The sequence below is a fragment of the Bos mutus genome, chromosome 3, assembly GCF_027580195.1.
Source record: "Bos mutus isolate GX-2022 chromosome 3, NWIPB_WYAK_1.1, whole genome shotgun sequence".
Lineage (NCBI taxonomy): Eukaryota > Metazoa > Chordata > Mammalia > Artiodactyla > Bovidae > Bos > Bos mutus.
Genome location: NC_091619.1, coordinates 64659530 through 64683659, shown reverse-complemented (window position 1 = coordinate 64683659; position 24130 = coordinate 64659530). Strand labels below are relative to the sequence as shown.

The 24130-nt window shown below is 40.7% G+C and overlaps 1 protein-coding gene across 5 annotated transcripts in view; it reads left to right on the top strand.

The window, feature by feature from the left end:
• Positions 1 to 4557: 4557 nt before the first annotated feature.
• The window catches only part of NEXN (nexilin F-actin binding protein), a 56249-nt gene continuing 36676 nt past the window's right edge, over positions 4558 to 24130 (top strand). For 2 of the 5 annotated variants that reach the window (XM_070367830.1, XM_070367827.1), the window contains exon 1: positions 4558 to 4925. The gene's annotated coding sequence lies outside the window, so the exon portion shown is untranslated. The remainder of the gene's footprint in view (positions 4926 to 24130) is intronic. The other 3 variants (XM_070367829.1, XM_070367826.1, XM_070367828.1) reach the window with 2 other exon arrangements.

Here is a 24130-nt window from a genome sequence, read left to right as displayed (position 1 = left end):
TTTTAAAGGAGAAAAAATTTACATGAAAAGCAACGAGTCCCAAATCCCCATAGGTTTTCATAATTTTCTACACAGTCTTTTACATTTGTCTTCCCCACACCTAGTTGGATGGTAATTTTTGAAAGCTGTTTGCCTTCAAGTCTTCAAAGCATTCAACTTAGCTTTTATAAAAACAATAACTTTTTGCTTTTGTGATTTTTCCTTTTTATGATGTTTATGTAATTTCAATAATGTGCGACTCATAGAGTCAAGTCTGAGAACAAATCCAATTGATTCATGATAAATATACAAGAAGTGTTTATGTAAGTCAGCAAATCTTGAATTTCTAATAGCTTTCTCAAACTTAGCATGTCCAAAAGGGAGCTCTTACCCATACCTGCCTAAACCTCCCAGTCTTTCTCGTCCTAGTAAATGACAACTCCATTTTTCCAGTTCCTCAGGCCAAAAACTTCTTTTCCTCACATTTCATACTCAATCTGTTACCAAAATCCTACCAGTTCTACTTTTCAAAAGTATCAAGAAAAAAATACACCAAGCATTTCTCACTGCCTTCAGAACTATCACCTTGGCCCAAACTCCCATTGCCTGTCATCACGATTATTTTGGAAATCTCCTAATTGGTCTCCCTGCTTCATTTTAGTGTATTTGCAGCACACCAGCCAGACTGAGGACTTCTCTTGTGGCTCAGCTGGTAAAGAATCCACTGGCAATAAATGCAGGAGACTCCAGTTCAACTCCTGGGTTGGGAAGATCCGGTGGAGAAGGGATAGGCTACCCATTCCAGTATTCTTGGGCTTCCCTGGTGGCTCAGCTGGTAAAGAATCCGTGTGCAATGCAGGAGACCTGGGTTTGATTCCTGGGTTGGGAATATCCCCTGGAGAAGGGAAAGGGTACCCACTCTAGTATTCTGGCCTGGAGAATTCCACGGTCAGTATAGTCAGAGAAGGTCAGAGAAGTCCATGGGATCGCAAAGAGTTGGATACAACTGAGCGACTTTCACTTCACTTCAGCCAGACTGAACACGTTAAAAATACATCATCACATCATGTCACTGCTTTGTTCACAATCTACCGATGGTCACCCATCTTACTCAGAGTAAAAGCCAAAGTCTTTACAATGTGGAAAAAGGTTGCTCACAATCAGTCTCCTGCCCCAATCCACTTGGTATCATTTCACCCTTTGCCTACTTAGCTAGAAAGATGATGCTGTGAAAGTGCTGCATCAATATGCCAGCAAATTTGGAAAACTCAGCAGTGGCCAGAGGACTAGAAAAGGTCAGTGTTCATTGCAACCCCAAAGAAAGGCAATGCCAAAGAATGCTCAAACTACCGCACAATTGCACTCATCTCACACGCTAGCAAAGTGATGCTTAACATTCTCCAAGCCAGGCTTCAGCAATACATGAACCATGAACTTCCAGATGTTCAAGCTGGTTTTAGAAAAGGTAGAGGAACCAGAGATCAAATTGCCAACATCCTTTGGATCATCAAAAAAGCAAGAGAGTTCCAGAAAAACATCTATTTCTGCTTTATTGACTATGCCAAAGCCTTTGCCTGTGTGGATCACAACAAACTGTGGAAAATTCTTCAAGAGATGGGAATACCAGACCACCTGACCTGCGTCTTGAGAAACCTGTATGCAGGTCAGAAAGCAACAGTTAGAACTGGATATGGAACAACAGACTGGTTCCAAATAGGAAAAGGAGTACGTCAAGGCTGTGTATTATCACCCTGCTTATTTAACTTTTATGCAGAGTACATCATAAGAAACGCTGGGCTGGATGAAGCACAAGCTGGAATCAAGATTGCTGGGAGAAATATCAATAACCTCACATATGCAGATGACACCACCCTTATGGCAAAAGTGAAGAAGAACTAAAGAGCCTCTTGATGAAAGTGAAAGAGGAGAGTGAAAAAGTTGGCTTAAGGCTCAACATTCAGAAAATGAAGATCATGGCATCCGGTCCCATCACTTCATGGCAAATAGATGGGGAAACAGTGGCTGACTTTATTTTTCTGGGCTCTAAAATCACTGCAGATGGTGATTGCAGCCATGAAATTAAAAGACACTTACTCCTTGGAAGGAAAGTTATGACCAACCTAGGTAGCATATTAAAAAGCAGAGACATTGCCAACAAAGGTCCGTCTAGTCAAGGCTATGGTTTTTCCAGTGGTCATATATCGATGTGAGAGTTGGACTATAAAGAAAGCTGAGCACCGAAGAATTGATGCTTTTGAACTGTGGTGTTGGAGAAGACTCTTGAGAGTCCCTTGGACTGCAAGGAGATCCAACCAGTCCATCCTAAAGGAGATCAGTCCTGGGTGTTTATTGGAAGGACTGATGTTGAAGCTGAAACTCCAATACTTCGGCCACCTGATGTGAAGAGCTGACTCATTTGAAAAGACCCTGATGCTGGGAAAGATTGAGGGCAGGAGAAGGGGACAACAGAGGATGAGATGGTTGGACGGCATTACCTACTCAATGGACATGAGTTTGGGTGGACTCTGGGAGTTGGTGATGGACAGGGAGGCCTGGCATGCTGTGGTTCATGGGGTCCCAAAGAGTCAGACACCACTGAGTGGCTGAACTGAACTGAACTATTTAGCCTCACATGGCCTTCTTGTTCTTTGTAGAATATGTCAGATAGCATCTTTCATGGGGCCTTTGCACTTCCTCCCAGACCAATCTTCTCACAGAGATCTCCAGATACTTACATGGCTCATAGGCTTTTCTCATATGAGGCTTTCTCTAAACTCTTATCCAAAGGGATAATATCCAGCCATTCCATTCCCAGCATTTCCTACTTTTCTGCTCTGCTTTATCTGTATTGCTTATTACTAAGCTGTTTATCTGCTTACTGTCTGTCCTCTTCCACTAGAATATATGTCATATGATGGCAGGGCTTTTTGTTTTGTGACTGGTGTATCCTAAGTAGAACTAAATATTTGTTGAGTGAATGAATAATGAATCGAGGGGAGAAGACACAGCTTTGCATGCCGTGGGTAGCTAGCAAAGTTTATAGAATGAAGAGCTTTGTTGTGTCTGGTGAATCTGCTGAGTAGATCCTTTAGGAGAGTTTCTCTCACTTCTTTAAGTCATAAATATAAAAGTGTAATTATAAATTGGTAAGTGTAGGGAGGAAGAGTGGAATAAGAATTTGTAATGGGACTGATACGTGCATGCATGCTGTTGTGTCCAGTTCTTTGTGATCCCATGGACTGCAGCCCAGACTCCTGTCCATGGAATTTTCCAGGCAAGAACACTAGAGTGGGTTGTCATTTCCTACTCCAGGGGATCTTCCTGACCCAGGGATCAAACCTGTTTCTCCCACATTGTGGGTGGATTCTTTATCGTTGAGCCACATTGAAAGCCCAGGGACTGATACAGATTGGGGTAAAAGGAAGACTGCTCTGAGAAAGCAACATATAAGCAGATAGCAAAAGCATATGTTGAATTTAGGTAGGTGAAGAGTCTAGGGAAAGAGAATTTCATACAGGGGGAACAGCTTATGCAAAGGCTGGGCAACTGGAGTGACCACAGAAAATTCCATGAATCGAAGAAGGTCAGGGTGATGGTACTGAAGGGAGCAAGATAACAAGTTTAAATAGCTGCTTTTTAATTAACCAATCTAGAACTTTTCTGTAATTTAAGAATGAATGGCTTATACCTCTTAAAAGAATTGCCATCCTGAGCAAATAGTGTATGGGGATGGGGTGGATAAAGAAGGTTGTAGTTAAGACCAGAAGACCTTTTCAACATCTTTGAAAATGTAACCTGAGCACCACTGTCTTGCTAGTGCTAGAAGTTGGAGGTGGTTGTCCCTGGTTTGTGTAGATGCTAGTTCAGTTTTGTTTATTCATTCATTAAATTGATATTCATCTTATGCACGCAGTGAAGACTTGAAGATCTCCCCCACCAGGAAAATGTCCCCATTAAATGAGTATTTCAGGTTTTAATATGGACTGTCTGATGGCTTTAATTGACAGGCTGATGGTCCAGATTGAAAATATTCAATCTAGTTCTAATATTCAATTAGCTGGTGCTAATATTTGCAAGATGCCTTAATGTGGATTTAGAAAGACCAGAGATGATTTGCCCTCAGTTAAGGAAAACTGGGATATTATATAAATCTTATTTCTTTTTACGCCTCCTCCTCCGCGTCCACCCCTCTTTCGCATCCTCTCTTTCGTCCACTTTTCTCTATCAACCATTCTGTTGAGAGTAAAAGACCAGAACCAAGAGAAGGAGAGCAACAGACAGATGAAGTGGTCCCGGGTCTGCTGGTCTCTGCTCTCAGCAGTAAAAGGAAAGTTGGCTGAGGGGCGACGCTTTGGATGAAGATGAGGTGGTGGTTTGGCTACTTAGACCCCAGAACCGATAGCTCAGCTGAGAAGCAGGCCCTAGAGCAAACCGTTAGTGGGTAGAGGGAAGGCAGCTGCAGCCTGTTTCCGAATCCCACTCCAGTAGCTCCCGCTCCTCACTGGGGAGGCAGCTTCCTTTCCCCGGAGCCCGCCGGGACGCGAAGGCGGACCCGAGGGGAGGGGGTCAGCTCCGGGATCCAGAGTCGGGCGACCGGCAGGTCCCGGCGGAAAGTTGGCAGCCACCGCCCCCCTCGCCCGCCTTCCTTCTCGACTCTCCACCCCTCTCTGGGCGATACGGCGGAGGCGGGGGTTGGGGGAACTGGCCTCGTGTTTTGGAACAGCTGCAGCCGGCTCTGGGCCCGCCTGGAATGCGGGAACAGGCTGCGCACCAGGACTTTTATGGAAACTTGCTGTTGGAGCGGGCGGCGGCGGCGGCGGCCAGAGAGATCGCAGCGGCTGGAGTGGCGGCTGGAGCACCCGGACCCCTGCCCACACCCCGGCGCCCGACGCGCACAGCCTCCGCGCGCGCACCCCGGACCTTCGCGTGTCGCTGGCTTGAGGAGGGTGAGAGAAGTCGGGGGGACGTGGGACTGGGGCGGCCGAGATCGAGCCGTCGGCTCCCCTTGGGGGACTGGCGGGGGCGGCGGGGACGCGCGCCGCGGCTCCTGGCCGGGGTCCATCCAGCTGTGTGGATGTGTTGGTCCTCGGCGCGAGCGAACCGGCCCTCGGAGCCGCATCCCCGGGCTCCGCGCGGCGCGGGGCGGGCCGGGGCGGCCTGGCTGTCTCTCCGCGGTCACCGGCCTTGGGCAGATTCTGGCCGCGACATCCCTGCCCAGCTCCGCAGCTTCAGCTCAGCTTGCGCCCTATGTGTGCAGTTTCGGGAGCTTTCTGGGTCCCGCAGGCAGTGATCCTCCGGGAGTGATCTTCTGCAAGTGGAGCGGGCTCCCGACCCCTTGCTCGGTCCCAGTGGGCCCGGCAGGTAAAGTGCCGCGTCCTCCCCCACCACGTGCCCCCGGCGCTGTCTCCTTGTCCGCCGGCACTGCCTGCTGTTTTTGAGAGAAATCATTCCCTGTCTGTCCCAGTGGGAGGCTGGGGAGTGAGATGTGATTTAACTACCCGTCGTCTGCCCCCTCCCTCCAAACTAGTTTTTCGCGATTCTGTCCGAGGTCGGATGTTGGGAGTTGTGCAGCTAGAGCTGAACTTGGAATGAGTGATGGAATCACCTCTCGAGACCTCCCTTGACTATATACTCTTTAAAAACGCCAGCCATTCCAGCTGTTTGTAAACTGTGAAACGCTCTACAAATGCTAAAATATATATATATATATTTATTATTAATTAATGGCTTTTGTAAAGAAAATAGCCAAGTTCAGAATCGTTGATGGCTTCAAGGTCTTCATTTCATATTTATTTAAGGTCCAGAATGTGAACAAAGAGTTGGAAAGCGGGGTGGGGGGAAGAGAGAGAGAGAGGACAGAAGGAGAACAAGATAAAAATAGCATAAGGCTATGTCCTAACAAAATGTCTGTCCTTGGGTAGGAGGCAGGTAGAGAAAAGAAATAAGCCATAATAAGAAAGAAATCAGTTCCATGAGCGAAGCAACTGGAGCATCATTCACCAGCTAAATTTTGTTAATGAATTCATGTGTGGGCCCACGGGTCTTCGAGTCACAGCATAACTATGTGTTGGGTAGCATGATTAAGTCAACTTAAGTATTTATACCATCTTAGTCATCCGTCAGTCATTGAATGAATTGCATTACTTTCCCCCTGATAATCCTTTTAACAGGTTAAATTTCTGCCCTAAGAAAACGCAGAATACACATAAGTCTGAAATTCTTTTCAGTTTTGAAGTCCAGTAGGGTGGAAAAGTGAATAATGAATTAAATTGAGGGACAAGGTTTGTTTTGTTTTTTTGAGGAGGTATATTTAGTAATAAGGCTTGCCAAGTGGCTCAGTGGTAAAGAGCCCACCTGCCAATGCAGGAGAGGCAGAAAAGTCAGGTTCGATCCCTGAGTGGGGAAGATCTCCTGGAGGAGGGCATGGCAACCCACTCCAGTGTTCCTCCCTGAAGAATCCCATGAAGTGAGGAGCCTGGCAGGACTACATGGAGTCCCAAAGAGTCTGACAGGACTGAGCACACACACATACCAGTATAAATAAACTTTCATTATTTAATGTAGTTAATTAAGATTCTCACAGCTATTAGCCTCCTATTTTTAAAAATATTTTGTATTTTAACTGGAATATTTTAAAGAAAAATGTGGGCAATTCTGTATTTTATCTGCAGTGATTCCCTTAAAGAGCCCAAAGTAAAAACCACAAGATTCTTTAAAATCCAGTTTACCTTAAAACAGTATTGATGTAATTCCATTTTCATGAAAGAGTCACACTTTTAAATCCATTTTAAACTGAAATGTAGAGAATAGCAATTTTTCCTGCTCACCTGAAAATGGAATCTTGCTGTTTTTGAAAATTTGATATGTAAGACTGATCATTGTCAAAATGTATGTCATCTTGAGATGACTATATTTAGCATCAACAAAGGAATGCATTATCTAGGTTTTTGAACAGTATTTTTCCCCTGAAATTACATTTGAGGTATTTGGGTTAGAGTTTCACTTGTGAACAGAATAAAAACTGGGTATGTATATTTGGGTGAGATTAATTGGCAATTTAAGAGCTTCCCTGGTGGCTCAGCAGTAAAGAATCTGCCTGTAGCACAGGAGAGGTGAGAGATATGGATTTGATCCCTGGATGGAGAAGATCCCTTGGAGTAGAAAATGGCAACCCACTCCAGTATTCTTGCCTGGAAAATTTCATGGACAAAGGAGCCTGGTGGGCTACATACAGTCCATGGGGTTGCAAAGAGTCGGACGTGACTGAGAACATGCACACACAATTGGGAATTTAGATTGCTTAGAACCCAAGTGGCCTGAAATGAGATACTATTTCATTTAGGGGGGAAGAACCCCTACTGTTACCTTTGAAACTCATTAAGGGAAATAAGGGCTTCCCCCGTGGCTCAGCTGGTAAACAATCCGCCCGCAATGCGGAAGACGTGGGTTCGACCCCTGGGTCAGGAAGATCCCCTGGAGAAGGGAAGGGCTACCCACTCCAGTATTCTGGCCTGGATAATTCCATGGACTGTATAGTCCATGGGGTCCCAAAGAATAGAACTCAACTGAGCAACTTTCACTTTCACACTGGTGGCTCAACACTAAAGAATCCTCCTGCAGTACAGGAGACACAAGAGATGTAGGTTTGATCCCTAGGTGGGGAAGATCCCCTAGAGAAGGAAATGGCAACCCACTCCAGTATTCTTACCTGGAAAATTTCATGGACAGAGGAGCCTGGCAGGCTACAGTCCATTGGGTCACAAAGAGTCAGACACAACTGAGCATGCGTGCACACACACACACACATGCAAAAGCAAATAAAAATATTAAGTAAAAATACATGCCTAAAAGAAAGAAAACAATGTATTACAGTAAATGTAGAAAAGTATGTAACAGATGGGCAGATATCTGGATATTTTTATATAAAAGAGGACTCTGTGCATTTTATGTTATGCTGGCCAGACACACAAAACATCTTAGTAGTTGGCTTTATAATTAAGAGGGAAAATGACCTATACCATTCTTAGTAATTTCACATATTTCTGTTCTTATTTAAACTGTGGTCTACATCACCTGTATGGTTTCTTTTATGTTCTCTTCCTTCTGGTTTTATCATTTATCAAGATTACATATTTATACACACTTGGAGTTGTTATATTTTCTTCATCTATTTAAATACTCAGTGCATGGTTTGGCTTGACTGTAATAGTATGGGTCTTCCCAGATGGCTCAGCAGGTAAAAAATCCACCTGCAATGCAGGAAATACAGGAGACGCAGGTTCAATCCCTGGGTCGGGACGATCCCCTGGAGGAGGAAATGGCAATCCACTCTAGTTTTCTTGCCTGAAAAATCCCATGCATGGAGGAACCTGCAGGGCTACAGTCCAAAGTGTCGCAAAGAGTCACATATGACTGAGCACATCCTTCACATTGCATGGTAATATACTTTCAATATGGTAGGATGGATGAATTTTTACCCAGAAATCCAGCTATTTAACTTTCAGTCAAGTTTGTTTTTTATTAGAAAATTAATACAACTATGTTATAGTTATGGTTAAAAATTGGGGGGAACCGAAAAAGGGGCTCTCATCATCTGACATGTAAACTGTTAGTACTTTGATATAGTTCCCTCTTTCTCCACAAATAGGACTTTTTCCCCTCAGAATGCCATATCTCAGTGAAAGTACCTATGTGAAAACATTGATGCAGTATCTGCCATCTAGTAAGTATTCAATAGTTGGTTATTTTTCTCCCCCTCCTTTTTTTTTTTTTTTTTTTTTGTCATCTCTTCCTTTTTGTTCTCTGATTAGAAGACAGTCTGGGATCCATCCCTTGGCCAGGTTTTGAGGTTGGTGAAAAAATTTTTTGTCTTGATACAGGCAGTTTGATTTTAGATTATATGGGCTTCTGTTAGAAGTGTAAACCAACAGAGTTATCACCATTCAGCCCCTTACACAAACCCTGGGATTTACTGTCCTGATTCCTAGTCTGATGTTGCTACACGCTGCAAGGCAGTAGAGGAGGCGGGCAATGTCTCTACAAGGCTGGTTGGCAAGAGCCTCCCTGCTCAAACCTGGACCCTGGGTCTGGTTTTGAAGGGATGACCCTATCAGCACACTTAACAAGATGGATGAATTGAAATGCTGCTACTTTGGAAATCCAGGCATGTGATTAACAGAATGGACATTTAGGCTTTAATGACTTAAGTAGATACTTGAGAAACCATAACTTCTTGATGCCTGGACTCATTTGAGGTTGGTGAAATTTGACTTCGCCTTTCTTTCTGGCCCTCCTTCCTGCCATTTCCTTCCTTTTCACTCTGCCTCCCTCTTTCTAGCCAAAACAAGCCCCCACCCCTGTCTCTTTGTATTTTCTTAGTGCTGCTTGTTTATTTAGATCAGGGTCTACAATTTGGGAGCCAAAAAGCCACGTTTAGCCACAGGCATATTTCAAAATTGTACATTTTATATTGAAATATGGATTTTCAGCCTCTCTTGAAAAATTGAAAGGTCTTAGCAAAACTGGTCCACATTTCTGCATAGCAGGGATACTCTAAAACTAAGTAGTGACTCCCTTCTCAGACAGGGCACACAACACACTCTCCTCTTAACACAGTCTCTACCATCCCCTGTTGTTTGATAACTAGTCATCACTGATATACATTATTTGTCAATTATATTGCATAACATTAACTTACATTACCTGACCATAGACACTTGAATATGCAGGGCCCTGATCTAAGTTTAGGGTAAGTCTGAAGCCATGATATGCTGGACTTGGAACCAGGAAGCTGAACTTTAAATGCTATAGATATATTTTGATTCACATCCTTCTCTCAAATAATGTAATCATGGAGCTGGGAAGGAGAGGTTAACTGTCATTGACACACTGTAATTGCTAGTGTCAGTTGAACTGAAAGGAACCATGTTTTGAGAACTAAAACAAAATATTTTAACTGATGGGATTTTAGAAAGTATAGGGGAGATACTTCTGGGAAAGAATTCTTTCCTAGGAACTCTTAAATAATCCTACGTCTTCCCCATCTTAGAAGTCTTCAGGAGAGTTTTAGCAACCCTTACACATTGGTCATAAAGTGCAGTTTACTGCTATTCTTCTACTTAACCGCCCTACCCACTTGTTTGGAGCCAGAGGCCTGGGTCTTTCCATTCCCAGTTATGTCCCTCACTGAAAGGCCATCTTCCACTTGAAGAGGGTTGAGGAATTCCAGTGTGCTCCAGAAATCACCACATCCATTTGCTTGGGAATCCCACATCTGGTTTTTCACGATATCTAGTTTAATGTAAACTGACTCCATTTAATTTTATTCTCTACAATTTTGTTTGTTTGTTCACTCATTCATTCATGCATCCTCATCATCAGCTTTCCTTTTAGAGATATCATACAAAAGTTTCATTTGGGCTCATTTTGGATCAGACAGTTTTCTGGTATCTCTTAGTTATTCATCCACTAGCTCAAACGTGAACTGACTTTGTACTGTGTCCTAGTTGCTAGGTGAGACACTAAAGATAAAAAATGGAGTAGAGCACAGGTTTTCCCTTCAGGGACTCAGAGTATGGTGAATGCTCTTTGAAAAATATTCCACACAGTCATACGAGTGCAAAGTATTATATATTAATATGGAAGAATGACGAGGCAGGTTGAAAATAAGATTGTTGGTGTGACTGCAACCAGAGATTATCATTCTAAGTCAGAAAGAGACAGACAAATGTCATATGATATCACTTATATGTGGAATCTAAAATATGGCACAAATGAACCTATCTACAAAACAGGAATGGATTCACAGACATAGAAACAGACTTGTGGTTGCCAAGGCAGAGGTGGGTAGGGAGAGGGAAGGACTGGGAGCTTGGAGTTGGTAGACGCGAACTATTACATTTAGAATGGATAAACAGCAAGGTCCTAATGTACAGCACAGGGAACTGTGCTGAATATCCTATGATAAATCACAATGGGAAAGAATATTTAAAAATGTGTAAATGTGTGTAAGTGAGTCACTATGCTATACAGCAGAGATTGGCACAACACTGTAAATCAACTGTACTTCAACTAAAAAACTAAATTAAAAACTAAAAAACAAAATGAAAGAAACAGCCAAAGGAAAAAAAAAAAAAGATTGTTGATTATCAGAGAGGAATTATGTACTGGTAGGAGGAAAAAACTCACTATTTTAAGTAGGTAAAATAGGATCCAGTTTCATATTTTTGAACTGAATGAGGTTTATAATGTTTAATAATATAATTTTCAAAGTAGAAGGTTACAACCTTCATTAAATGTAATAAGGTTACATAAGTTTATATTTCTTGTACAAGTAGAAAATGATAAAAATTTAGGCTCACATTTTATGAAGCTGAAAACAATGTTGTTTGTTCTATAAAGAGGTGGGTTTTAACATTTACTTCTAGTATATAGGTAAGTGTTCTGTCTATAACCTTCCTAAAAGTTGAGACAAAGAATTTACTTGAGTTTAATGAAATGCAGATTTAAAGCTGTCACTTTCTTGTCAAGTCTGTTCTCCTTGAGAAAGGAGATAATACTTTCACACGATGAAACAGTTATTGTAAATGATAGAGAGTTATGATTTAAAATTCTTAAGTCTTGCGTTATTTGCTATCTTGAAATATTTTAATTGCACATAGAAAAATCAAATAAAGTAACTAAATTTAGAACATTTAGAGGTCAAACAGAGGTCCAGTGAAATTTTAGAATGGGAACATTAGCATGCATATTTTAAGATAATCTGTTATACTTAATATTATATTCTACTTTGAGACTTTCATATTATTTCAAAGTTTGAGTTCTATACCTTAGTATTCAACCTGTAAGTTACTTTATAACAGCCCCAAAGTATATTTTTGAAACACCTTTTATTAAGCTATTAAGTCATTTTTAAAAACTTCCTGAAGTCTACCTCATTAATTGCTATGCCAGTTGATACCAACATTAGTATATTTGTTTATGTATTCATGTATATGGGCTTTCCTGGTGGCTCAGAGGTAAAGAATCTGCTTGCAGTGCAGGCTGCAGTCCATAGGGTCACAAAGAGTCAGACAGGACTGAGCAACTAAGCACATCAGTTCAGTTCAGTCACTCAGTCGTGTCCGACTCTTTGCGACCCCATGAATCGCAGTACGCCAGGCCTCCCTGTCCATCACCAACTCCCGGAGTTCACTCAGACTCATGTCCATCAAGTCAGTGATGCCATCCAGCCATCTCATCCTCTGTCGTCCCCTTCTCCTCCTGCCCCCAATCCCTCCCAGCATCAGTCTTTTCCAATGAGTCAACTCTTCACATGAGGTGGCCAAAGTACTGGAGTTTCAACTTCAGCATCAGTCCTTCCAATGAACACCCAGGGCTGATCTCCTTCAGGATGGACTGGTTGGATCTCCTTGCAGTCCAAGGGACTCTCAAGAGTCTTCTCCAACACCACAGTTCAAAAGCATCAATTCTTCTGTGCTCAGCTTTCTTCACATCCATACATGACCACTGGAAAAACCATAGCCTTGACTAGACAGACCTTTGTTGGCAAAGTAATGTCTCTGCTTTTGAATATGCTATCTAGGTTGGTCATAACTTTCCTTCCAAGGAATAAGCGTCTTTTAATTTTACATATATACAATTCATGTATATGTATTTCAAGTACTTTTAGATAAAAATGTAGAATGGTAGAGTGAAATAAGTAGTTGACTAGAAGTCAAGAAACTTGGAGTCTAGTTCCTTGTTCTGCTGCTGAACAGTTTACAACCTTGGATTAGTCACGGAATCATTTTGAGCCTCCTGTTTTTTCTTATGATAAATGAATGGCTTTGACTAATTGGTCTTTAATGTCTTTGTGAATAAGCTCTAAAAATTCATAATTCTTAGTACATGTATAACAAGACCCCTAATGTAATTCTGACAGGTAGTAAAACCTGTTCAAAGCTGAACTCATTTTTTTTACCCCTTAAACATGCTTTTAATGGTAACCCTGTTCATCCATTCACTCAAAATAAAAACCTTGAACCAATTCCTTCCTTCCTCTCCTCACCTCTACCCTCCAAATCTAATTGGTCAAAATTTTTGCAATAATGCTCCCAAGACAGCCCCCTTCCCTGGAGGAAGGGACTTTGTCTTTTTGTTCACTTTCATTTCTTCACAGCCTAGGATCATCTCTGGCATATAGTTGGAGCTTAATAAATACTTCTTAAATAAATGAATAAATGGGTTACCACGTCTTGTCAATCCTATTTCTAAAATATGTTTTATGACTTGTCATTCCTAATGCTACCATCTTAATTCAGGCCCTTATCTTTTCTTGCCAAGATCATTGTACTTGTCTTTCTCCCTGTAGTCTTCCCTCATTTTACTCCAATTTTCTGCACTGCTATCAGTCTCTTTTTCTTTTCTATAATACATGTATCATTAAGTTACATGTTTGCTTTAAAAATCCTTTGCTGGCTCCCATTGACTGTAGGATCAAGTCTAAACTTTTTCTTAGTCTGGCATTTGGGAATCTTTCCATTCTGTGTCCAGTCTGTCTTTCTAGTTTTACCATACATTCTCTGGACAACTCATAGCTCCCCAAATTTTCAGTGGGCTGTCAGGCTTGGATGTTTTTGTTCATGTTGCTCCTTTTGCCTAGATGTCCTTACTCTCCTTTCTACTTTGTGAAATCCTCTTATCCTTCAGTATCTACATCAAATGTCACCATTTATCTCTGTGTAATCTGCCTTAAACCCCACCTCCTCCTTAACCCCACCATGATCTTTTCCATGACTTTTCCATATTTCTATAGCTCTGTACATATCCTGCTATTATGTACGCTTACTACTTTGTATTATCATTAGTTGTGGTCCCATCTATTTTTCCCAACAAAGCTAATTGATTTCAAAGGCTGTCACATATATTTTGTATACCATCACCAAGGCATAATTCCTGGTACATAGTAGGTTTCCCTCACAAAAATACTATGTTATAAATACAGGTCTAATCTGTCAAGTTTGAAAAAAATGCATTTTTGATAGATCATAGACAGGCTATAGTAAGACTGCATACAATATTCCCTCAGAACCCTATGCTGGATACTTAGTTGTCTTCATTTAACATCAGCACTTAATATGCTGGATTGGCATTCTTAAATCCCTTCTGTGTACTGTTCTTGGTCAGTCAGTCATGTCCAACTCTTTGCAACCCCATCGACTGTAGCCTGCCAGGCTCCTCTTGTCCATGAAATTCTTCAGGCAAGAATACCATAGTGGGTTGCCATTTTCCTTTTCCAGGGGAGCTTCCCAACCCAGGGATCAAACCCAGGATTGAACCTGAGTCTCTTGTGTCTCCTACATTGGCAGGCAGATTCCTAACCATTAGTGCCACCTGGAATTAAATCCCTTTATTATTCATCGTCCCTTTATTATGACCAAACTTGTTGATGAATCACATGTTCAACCTTATCCTTAGGTCATTGTTTTCTCTTAATTTTGGTAACAATTCATCTGGCTTGCCTGAGATCTCAGACATTTAGAAAAGTACAGTGGGGCCTAATTGTTGTGCTGCTGTTACTCCTTTAAGGTGGCTAAAGACCTGACATCTGCCTGCTCAGATAAGAAAAGTCACTTAATACTAGATTAAGAAAAGTCTGTGAGATTCCAGATATAAAATCCCTTGGTATTTAGGTTACTGAGTGTAAGAATTAAGTTGTTAAACTAATCCTTATTTAGTATTCTAGAATACAGACAGGGAGTGCCCACTCAAACTACTTTCTTTTTTGAATTAAAACTGGTGTGATTTGATAGAATATTTTTCCTATAATTCAACAAGTCTCAGAATATGGTTTTAGAATCCTTAGAAGTCCCCAAGACCCTTCAAGGACCCATAGGCCTTTCTTTTATAACTACATATCTGTATGAGGCCATACTTTCTTTACATACTTCAATCAAAACAACATATCACAATAGTTTGAATACAAAAGTAGATATGAGAATATAGCTATCTTTTTTTAAAGCCAGATATTAAAGAGATGTGCAAACAAAACAATGTAAAAGTAATTTTGGTCATTTTTTTAATAATTTTTATTTTGGAAAATACATTTTTATTTCCCATGACAAGTATATATTTGAAAATTCTCTTCTAATTTTTAATACATTGATATCTGTAGATACAATCTATATAAACAAAAGCCTTCTGAGCTCCTCAATAGCAGGCCTGTACGTTGGGCCCTTTTATATTTTCTTGGTGATTGTCTGTCATCCCATGTGGTCTATGAGTTCCCTGAAAATAAATATTTTATTCTACGTTCATCTTTGTATATGTAGTGCCTTATACTGTCTAGCACATTGTAGAAAGATGTTTAATAAATGTTTTTGAATTAATTAATAAGTACATATTTATTCATTTTAGCTAATTTTTCATTTCCCAATTATTTCTGACTCTATCATACTTATCACCTCTAAGTTTATGAAATAACATGCAAACCACCTAATATATAGCAGATAATAGGGATTCAGTTGTTAGTTTCCACTCTTCTCCTTTATATAATGTAGAGAAACCAGGTCTTTCCTCTAATTTATTATAACTTTTTAAAAATTCTTACATTTTGTTGATATAACTTCATTTTATTAATGACTTCCTCAAATGAGAACTCACCAGTTTTCTTTGAGTGGTTACTTTAAAGTCTTCCCAAGAAAGAATCAAAGGCCAGAATTATAGGGTTTGATTCTGGGCATAATTCTGAGGTGTTAGGAGGATGCACTGCATGGTGCCTAGAATGTGGCGAGTGTAGCTGGAGGAGGATTTAGAGCATCTATAAAGTATTGTGCATTATGCTGAAATAGATATTGGACAAAGTAAATGAAATAGATTGTATTGTTGAAGACAATGGAAGAAGCGAATACTTGTTGAAGCTTAGTGGTGGGTATATGAGGTTTGATTATATTAGTTGCTTTCACTATATTCCTGAAATAATAAAAAGTTAAATAAAGAAGATAGATTAGACTAATATATCTGATATGTTTAATATAAAATTTTTGATTTATGTCAGATGCATCTAGAAACCAGAAAATCTACATATATCTAGAAAAATCTAAGCACATTTTGAGATGTCAGAGACTGAAAGCAAAAAAGTCCATTCTTAGCGTGAAATGCAGAAAACCACCATTGTTAGTTTGGGAAAATACTTCACTGGTAAGGAAGTGGCTTAAGAATTTTCTTGGAGGGAATTCGCTGCAGTCCAGTGGGTAGGACTCGGAGCTTCCAGTGCAGTAGGCACGGGTTCCATCCCTGGTGGGGAACTAAGGTACTATATGCACTACAGGGAGAAAAAAAATCTCTCAGAGGTAGAAATAGTCACTGAATATATTTGTCAAGGTGGGAGGTTGAAGGAATGGGAGAAGACAAGGTAAGTCAGAGAGGCTAGGAGAACCTGCAAAAGGGCCTAATAAGCCCAGGTAAGAATTTTAGTTCTGGGCTTACGTAGTTAACATCCGCAGAGCTGGAGTCATAGACTAGAGTTAAAGAGCACAGAGTGGTAGAGAAGGTAGTAGCCAAGTTGATGAAGGTAGAAAGAATGGCAAGCTGTTACGTTATTAGAAATCAAAATAACTGGGGCTGGAAGTTACTCTGAATTTTTTTTTTGACTGCACAGCATATAGGATCCTAGTTCCCCCACGAGGGATCGAACCCGAGCCCCGAGCCACCTGCATTGGCAGCACAGTCTTAACCACTAGACTGTCAAGGATGTCCCATTCTGGAGCTTTTGAAACTTTATTTTACAACATGTAACCTGTACTTTAAAATCATTATTCTGATTATATGTGCCAGTTAAGAACTTTGAAGAAATTGTGTTTAATAAGTTTTCCTATAGCAACCAAGGTAACTTTGTGTCCTTAAACTTTGTTTAAGTTTATTGATCATAATGATAATGATCCACATGAATAATAAATATATATGAATATTTCTAGTAAGGATTATTATGTGAAGTTGAAGGAGGGCCTGGGAACTCTCTGCTATACAGCAACAAATATAGCAGCAAATTCCACATAAGTTTATAGACAAGTAGGTGAAACTCATCTATATGTTAACTAATAATATATGTAGAAAGCATGAAAGTGGGAGATGATAAAATGATCAAAGATTGAATGGATATTTGAAATTTGAGAATATATTTCCAAAAGATTAATTTGAAGGAAACCAGAATTGAAAGAGACATGTGTACCCCAATGTTCATCGCAGCACTGTTTATAATAGCCAGGACATGGAAGCAACCTAGATGTCCATCAGCAGATGAATGGATAAGAAAGCTGTGGTACATATACACAGTGGAGTATTACGCAGCCATTAAAAAGAATACATTTGAATCAGTTCTAATGAGGTGGATGAAACTGGAGCCTATTATACAGAGTGAAGTAAGCCACAAAGAAAAACACGAATACAGTATACTAACGCATATATATGGAATTTAGAAAGATGGTAACAATAACCCTGTGTACAAGACAGCAAAAGAGACACTGATGTGGGAGAGGGAGAGGGTGAGATGATTTGGGAGAATGGCATTGAAATATGTATAATATCATATATGAAATGAGTCGCCAGTCCAGGTTCGATGTACGATACTGGATGCTTGGGGCTGGTGCACTGGGACGACCCAGAGGGATGGTATGGGGAGGGAGGAGGGAGGAGGGTTCAGGATGGGGAACAAGTGTATGCCTGTGGCAGATTCATTTCAATATATGGCAGAACCAATACAATATTGTAGAGTTTAAAAATAAAATAAAAATTTAAAAAAAAACCAAAAGATTAATTTGAAAATCTTTTGGAAATATTCAACAGCAGATTTTAAAATGTAGTATAGACAGTTTATTAAGGGAATTAAAAATTGAGTCAAAGGAATGGGATCTTTTAGAGTTCTTTGCTTTGATGGTTACTACATGGATATTGAAAACCTTTTCATGATGGCTTTGGGGATTTATTTTAAATTATAGTTTATTAATTAGCAGGCATGGAGCTAGGCACTAGGAAGGAATCAATCCTCTGTGTTGTAGAAAAGGAACATAAAGTTTACCAAATATGCAGATGAAGGTCCAGGTGGAAGTAAGAGAAGAGCAAAATGTGGACTGAGAATGGAAGTCCCCGACCTTAGGCCTCTAGTGGGAAGGTTGGGGTATGGTGTCTGCTGTCTTCAATTCTGTATCAGGTGTGGTTGATGTTAGAATCTTACCTGAGTCTACAGATAGCATAGTGGGCTGGACCATTAAAAATCCTGTTCCAAGGCTTTTGTTCAGAGTTTTGGCCAGGAGACTATTAATAACATGAGAATAGGGAGAGTGTCTGTCTATTCAGTGCTGCATTTCTCAACATCTGGCAGAGTGCCTGGCACATAAGAGTTGCTTAATAAATATTTGTGTGATGAATGGTGTGTCCTATTTATATTGTAGTCCCACATAATGTTAACCATAATGAGAGTCACACAATATATCGCAGCATATAAAGTGCTTCCTCTGTAAGTTGGCAGGATTTACTTATTCAGTAAACAATTATTATATAAGTCTTCTATATATCTGCTGCTGCTGCTAAGTTGCTTTAGTCGTGTCCGACTCTGTGCGACTCCATAGACGGCAGCCCACCAGGCTCCCCCATCCCTGGGATTCTCCAGGCAAGAGTACTGGAGTGGGTTGCCATTTCCTTCTCCAATGCATGAAAGTGAAAAGTGAAAGTGAGGTTGCTCAGTCGTGTCCGACTCTTCACGACCCCATGGACTGCAGCCTACCAGTCTCCTCCGTCCATGGGATTTTCCAGGCAAGAGTACTGGAGTGGGGTGCCATCGCCTTCTCCGTTCTATATATCAGCACATGCTAAATACTGTGGATACAATGGTATATAAAATACAGTCTATGCTCTCAAAGACCTCACTTTCTGGTAGAGGAGGTGGTCAAGAAAGTGCTTTATTACCACATATTATGGTTGCTGTGTTTGTTCAATTGCTAAGTCATGTCCAGCTCTTTATGATCCCATGGACTGCAGCCCACCATGCTTCTCTGTCCTTCACCATCTCCCAGAATTTGCTCAAACTCAAGCCATTGAGTTGGTGATGCCATCCAACCATCTCATCCTCTACTACTGCCTGGAAAGCTCAAGTCATGTCTGACTTTGCAACTCCTCTCTCCTCTGTCCATGGGGTTGGCCCGGCAAGAATACTGGAGTGGGATGCCATTTCCTCTTCCAGGGAATCTTCTTGACCCAGGGACTGAACCCACATTTCTTATGTCTCCCGCATTGGCAGGCAGGTTCTGTACTACTAGCACCACCTGGGAAGCCCTTATACTGTGGTGAATGCCATAATTAGGGTAAGCATGGGAGTGCTGTTTTAACACACACTAGTGGAGAAGGCAATGGCACCCCACTCCAGTACTTTTGCCTAGAAAATCCCATGGATGGAGGAGCCTGGTGGGCCACAGTCCATGGGGTCACTAGAGTCGGACACGACTGAGCGACTTCACTTTCACTTTTCACTTTCATGCATTGGAGAAGGAAATAGCAACCCACTCCAGTGTTCTTGCCTGGAGAATCCCAGGGACAGGAAGCCTGGTGGGCTGCCATCTATGGGACTGCACACAGTCGGACACGACTGAAGCAACTTAGCAGCAGCAGCAGCAGCAGAGAAGCACCTAACCCAGTCTCATGAGTCAAGGAAGGCTTCCTGGAGAAAAATGACAGTTTCAGAACTAAAGAATTAGTAGGAGTTAGCTAAGAGAATGAGTAGAATATCAAGCTGAGGGAGCTAGCTGTGTAAAGGCTCAGGTGGGCCAGTATTTCAGGACATGTGATAGAGTGGGAGGGAAGTATGGAGAAAGATGAAACCAGAGAGGTAAACAACCAAAGTGTATTAACTCATTGAAATAAAAATGCATGTTGATGTATGGCAAAACCAATACAATATGGTAAAGTTAAAATAATAATAATAATAAAGTGTAGAGTGAGAAGAAAAGGGCAAAGACTGAAACATGGGGGCAAACAACACTGAAGAAGTGTAGAGAGGCAAAGAAACCCTCCAAAGAGAAGGAATGGTTAGAGACATGAAGGAACAGGGAGAGAAATGGTATGAGCCAAGTGAGAAGGATTTCAGAATAGAGAAGTGATAGAGTGTCAGATGCAGCAGTGAAGTTCAGAAGGTAGAAACTGTCCATTTTATGGACAGTTTCCCTTAAGGCTCAGCTGGTAAAGAACCTGCATGCCATTGTAGGAGACGTAAGAGATGAGGTTGGATCCCTGGGTTGGAAAGATCCCCTGGAGGAGAGCAAGGCAACAGACTCCAGTGTTCTTGCCTGGAGAATCCACATGGACAGAGGAGCCTGGCGGGCTACAGTCCACAGTGTTGCAAAGAATCAGACACGACTGAAGCGACTTAGCATACATGCATAAAGAGAAAAGGGCTTCCCTGATAGTTCAGTTGGTAAAGAACCCACCTGCAATGCAGGAGACTTAGGTTCAGTTCCTGGGTTGGGAAAATCCCCTGGAGAAGGGATAGGCTACCCACTCCAGTAATCTTGGACTTCTCTTATGGCTCAGTTGGTAAAGAATCTGCCTGCAGTGCAGGAGACCTGGGTTTGATCCCTGGGTTGGGAAGATCCCCTGGAGAAGGGAAAGGCTACCTACTCCAGTATTCTGGCCTGGAGAATTCCATGGACTGTATAGTCCATGGGGTCAAAAAGAGTCGGACACGACTGAGTGACTTTCACTTCACTTCATAAAGAGAAAAACATTATTATGCCTAATTTACATGTAAAATGGAAGTTCACAGAATTTAACTGGCTTTCCCGGGGCCATACATCTAATAAATGACCTCATCAAAGTTTTCAGGCTCTAATTCCAGTATTTCTTCCACCATCGTTGTCTTTTGTTTTTGCTTTTCTGGCCACACACACTGCACAGCTTATGTAATGTTAGTTCCCCAACCAGAGATCAAACTTAAGCCCCTGGCAGTAAAAGTGCTGAGTCCTAACCACTGGACTACCAGGGAATTCCATCTTTGTTGCCATGTGTTTGAAAAATCAACAATTAAGTGAGATATTATCATTAAGATATATTTATAATTCTGAATTCTACCAAGGTCCTTAAGCATCAAAAGTTCTAGGAGAAAATTTTGAAAGATTTCATATTATATTTGTATGAAACTTTTGTCCAATTAAAAAAATACACAAATCTGTAAGCTTTTGTATGAGAAGGTTTATGAAATGTTATGACAAGATTGAAACTGTACGTGTTATTTGTTTTTAAATTTTAATTTCATAATACACATTGTACAACATATAATTACAGTCATTTACATATTGAGCAACTTAGTCCACAGCATGGTCCCTGGTTGGCTGACAGAAAAGGAGACAGTTGTGTCAGGGTTGAAGGTTACTGCCCAGGTGCTAGTGATAAGAATCCACCTGGCAATGCAGGGAACATAATGAGACTTGGGTTCGATCGCTCGGTGGGGAAGACCCCCTGGAGAAGGAAATGGCAACCCACTCCAGTATTCTTGCCTGGAGAATCCTATGGGCAGAGGAGCCTGGCGGGCTACATACAGTCCATGGTGTCACGAAGAGTCAGGACTGAAGTGACTTAGCATGCACGAAGGTGACTGTGTCTGTCTGGTAGGAAGGGCATGAGTACTTCAGGCTTGTAGAGTGAGGATAGAGAGAGAGAAAGAAGAGGATTTAAGGAAACAAACATTTTCAGCTGCAAGTTAGCACTATGGCTCCATTCCTTGACTAAAGTTCAGTGTCTGCGATTCCCTTTCACAGGAATTTCCTTGATGGATTTATGGTTTAGTGTTGAGATTCACTAAAATGTGTGACATTCAGCTAATTTTTAAATGCTTCATAGAGTCCTTGTCATGACTTTGTTGGAGTCAATTAATACTTTAAAAAGTTTTCATAGGACTTCCCTGGTGGTCCAGTGGCTGAGACTCCACATTCCCACTGCAAGGGCCCTGAGTTTGATCCCCGATCAGAGAACTAGATCCTATATGCCTCAACTAAAGAACCTGCATGCTGCAACACACAAAAAAGATTCTGTGTACTGCAACTAAGACCTGGCTGCAGCCTGGTGGTTCATCGGTAGAGTCCAACTGCCAGTGCCTGCCAATGCAGGAGATGTGGGTTCGACCCCTGGGTCAGGAGGAGCCCCTGGAGAAGGAAATGGCAACCCACTCCAGTATTCTTGCCTTGGAAATCACATGGACAGAGGATCCTGGTGGGCTACAGTCCATGGGGTCACAAAGAGTTGGACACTACTTAGCAACTAAGCAACAACAGCATTAAAAAAATAAAAAGTTTTCATAAAATCAAAATGTTCAGTCATTAAGCAAATAAAATAATTTGGATTACACTGTTAAATAATGTTCTGTTAGATAAAAATTTAGAAGCCTTTTGTACTTTGGCAATTTAGCAGAATGATAGAATATATCCATGTGTTCCTTAATCAAGAGAATAACATGCATGTGAATATTGTTACTGGGTTCTTCACTGTCCTTATTTGCAGCAGTCAGAGTGCTGCTTGCATGTTGCTGACTTGGGCACTTTAAAAATCAGAGCCCAAACGGCCCCTGACTTCATCCCACATGAATGAGTTTGCTAAATGAATTCTAAACCACAACCAGCTGAGATAGCAGCATTTCATTCAGTACCTGGGAATAATTTCGTAACCTGTCTGTGTTCTGCTTAACGTCAAGAGAATAACTAACTGTTAGCCTGCATCACTTTAAAAGGAAATAAGCTACTTAAATAAAAACTCTGTGATGCTCTCATAGGGTAAAATACCTGTTTCTCAATTCATCCAGCACCGTATTCTGCTACTAGTTGCCAGCTAAAGATTACAAATTCACTAAGTGTAGAGAATACTGTTAATCATGTCTTTTCAGCTTCCGACATATTTCTACTGCTTGGAATTGTGGTTCTCAAATAATTGGATTAAAGGCTCTGTTGATTACACAAGTAAGTCAAAGCTTATAAGCTGGTTGGTATTCCCCTCATCCCCATCACACAAAGCAGTTGTGCTGCTTTCTTGGCATCAGCATAATACAATGGGTAAGAGTGCAGACTCAGTAGTCACACTGCCAATCTGTGTCCCCTTTGTCCACCACTCATTGTTTGTATGGTCTTTGGCAAGTTACTTGACTTTTCTAAGTCTCATTTTCTGTAACAATTTCCATAAGACTTCAAATCCTACTAGAGAAACTCCAAGACATTTTTCTCATATTAATATTTTAAGAAATTTTAAATGACTGAGTTTGGAAAGTTTTTTGAGATAGAGTTTGATAATAGTATTCACTTCAAATGAATATTGTGGAAAATAAATGAAATAATGATTGTTAACCAGCTGGTACATTATCTGGCACACAGTAAAGGCTCAATAACTATTAGCTTGGATTATTATCATCATAAATTATTCATATTGTGATAAAAGGATGTACTAGTGAGATAGTACAATAGTACTAGTGAGAGAATACAATGCAGTCAATGACTATGGAACAGAATTGTTTCCTGTAAAATTAATAAACCAAATGTAGTCTAATTTATACCTTTAACCCTGGTTCAGCACAGAAAGACAACAGAGTTAGCAATGGAATCCTGCTATCGTTTCTACCAGGCAGTGTAATGTCTTTTAAAAATTATCTATAAATCCTACAAATATTTATCTGCTTGATTTTGAAATTTTTTTGTTCAACCTAAAACTATGAAAGATATATAGGTCCTACTGGTTTGTAATTTACACCTTAAAAAACAAGAGCTAATTAACTTATTTTGCTACAATTTTTTTATCCTCAAAGCTCAGAACAGAGTAAACTGTCAGCAAAGGATAGTTTGCTTATATTTTAAGCAATAATGTTAACATTAGTACTACTCAAATTTTCACAGACTTTCAAAATGAGAGCTCAGAATATTGAAATGACACTTTAAAAACTATTTTAAGTGGTTTTGTTCATACTACATTTAAAAAATCAATATTTTATTCTGAATCTATAAAGAAGTCAAAATTTAATTTGAATTTTTTTTTTTAACTAGGTGACAAGTGTTAACTGATCCATTTATTCTCCAGGATTACTCTTGACAGTATCAACAAGCCACACAATTTTATTTAATTTCACCAGGATAAAAAGACTTCCTGCTGG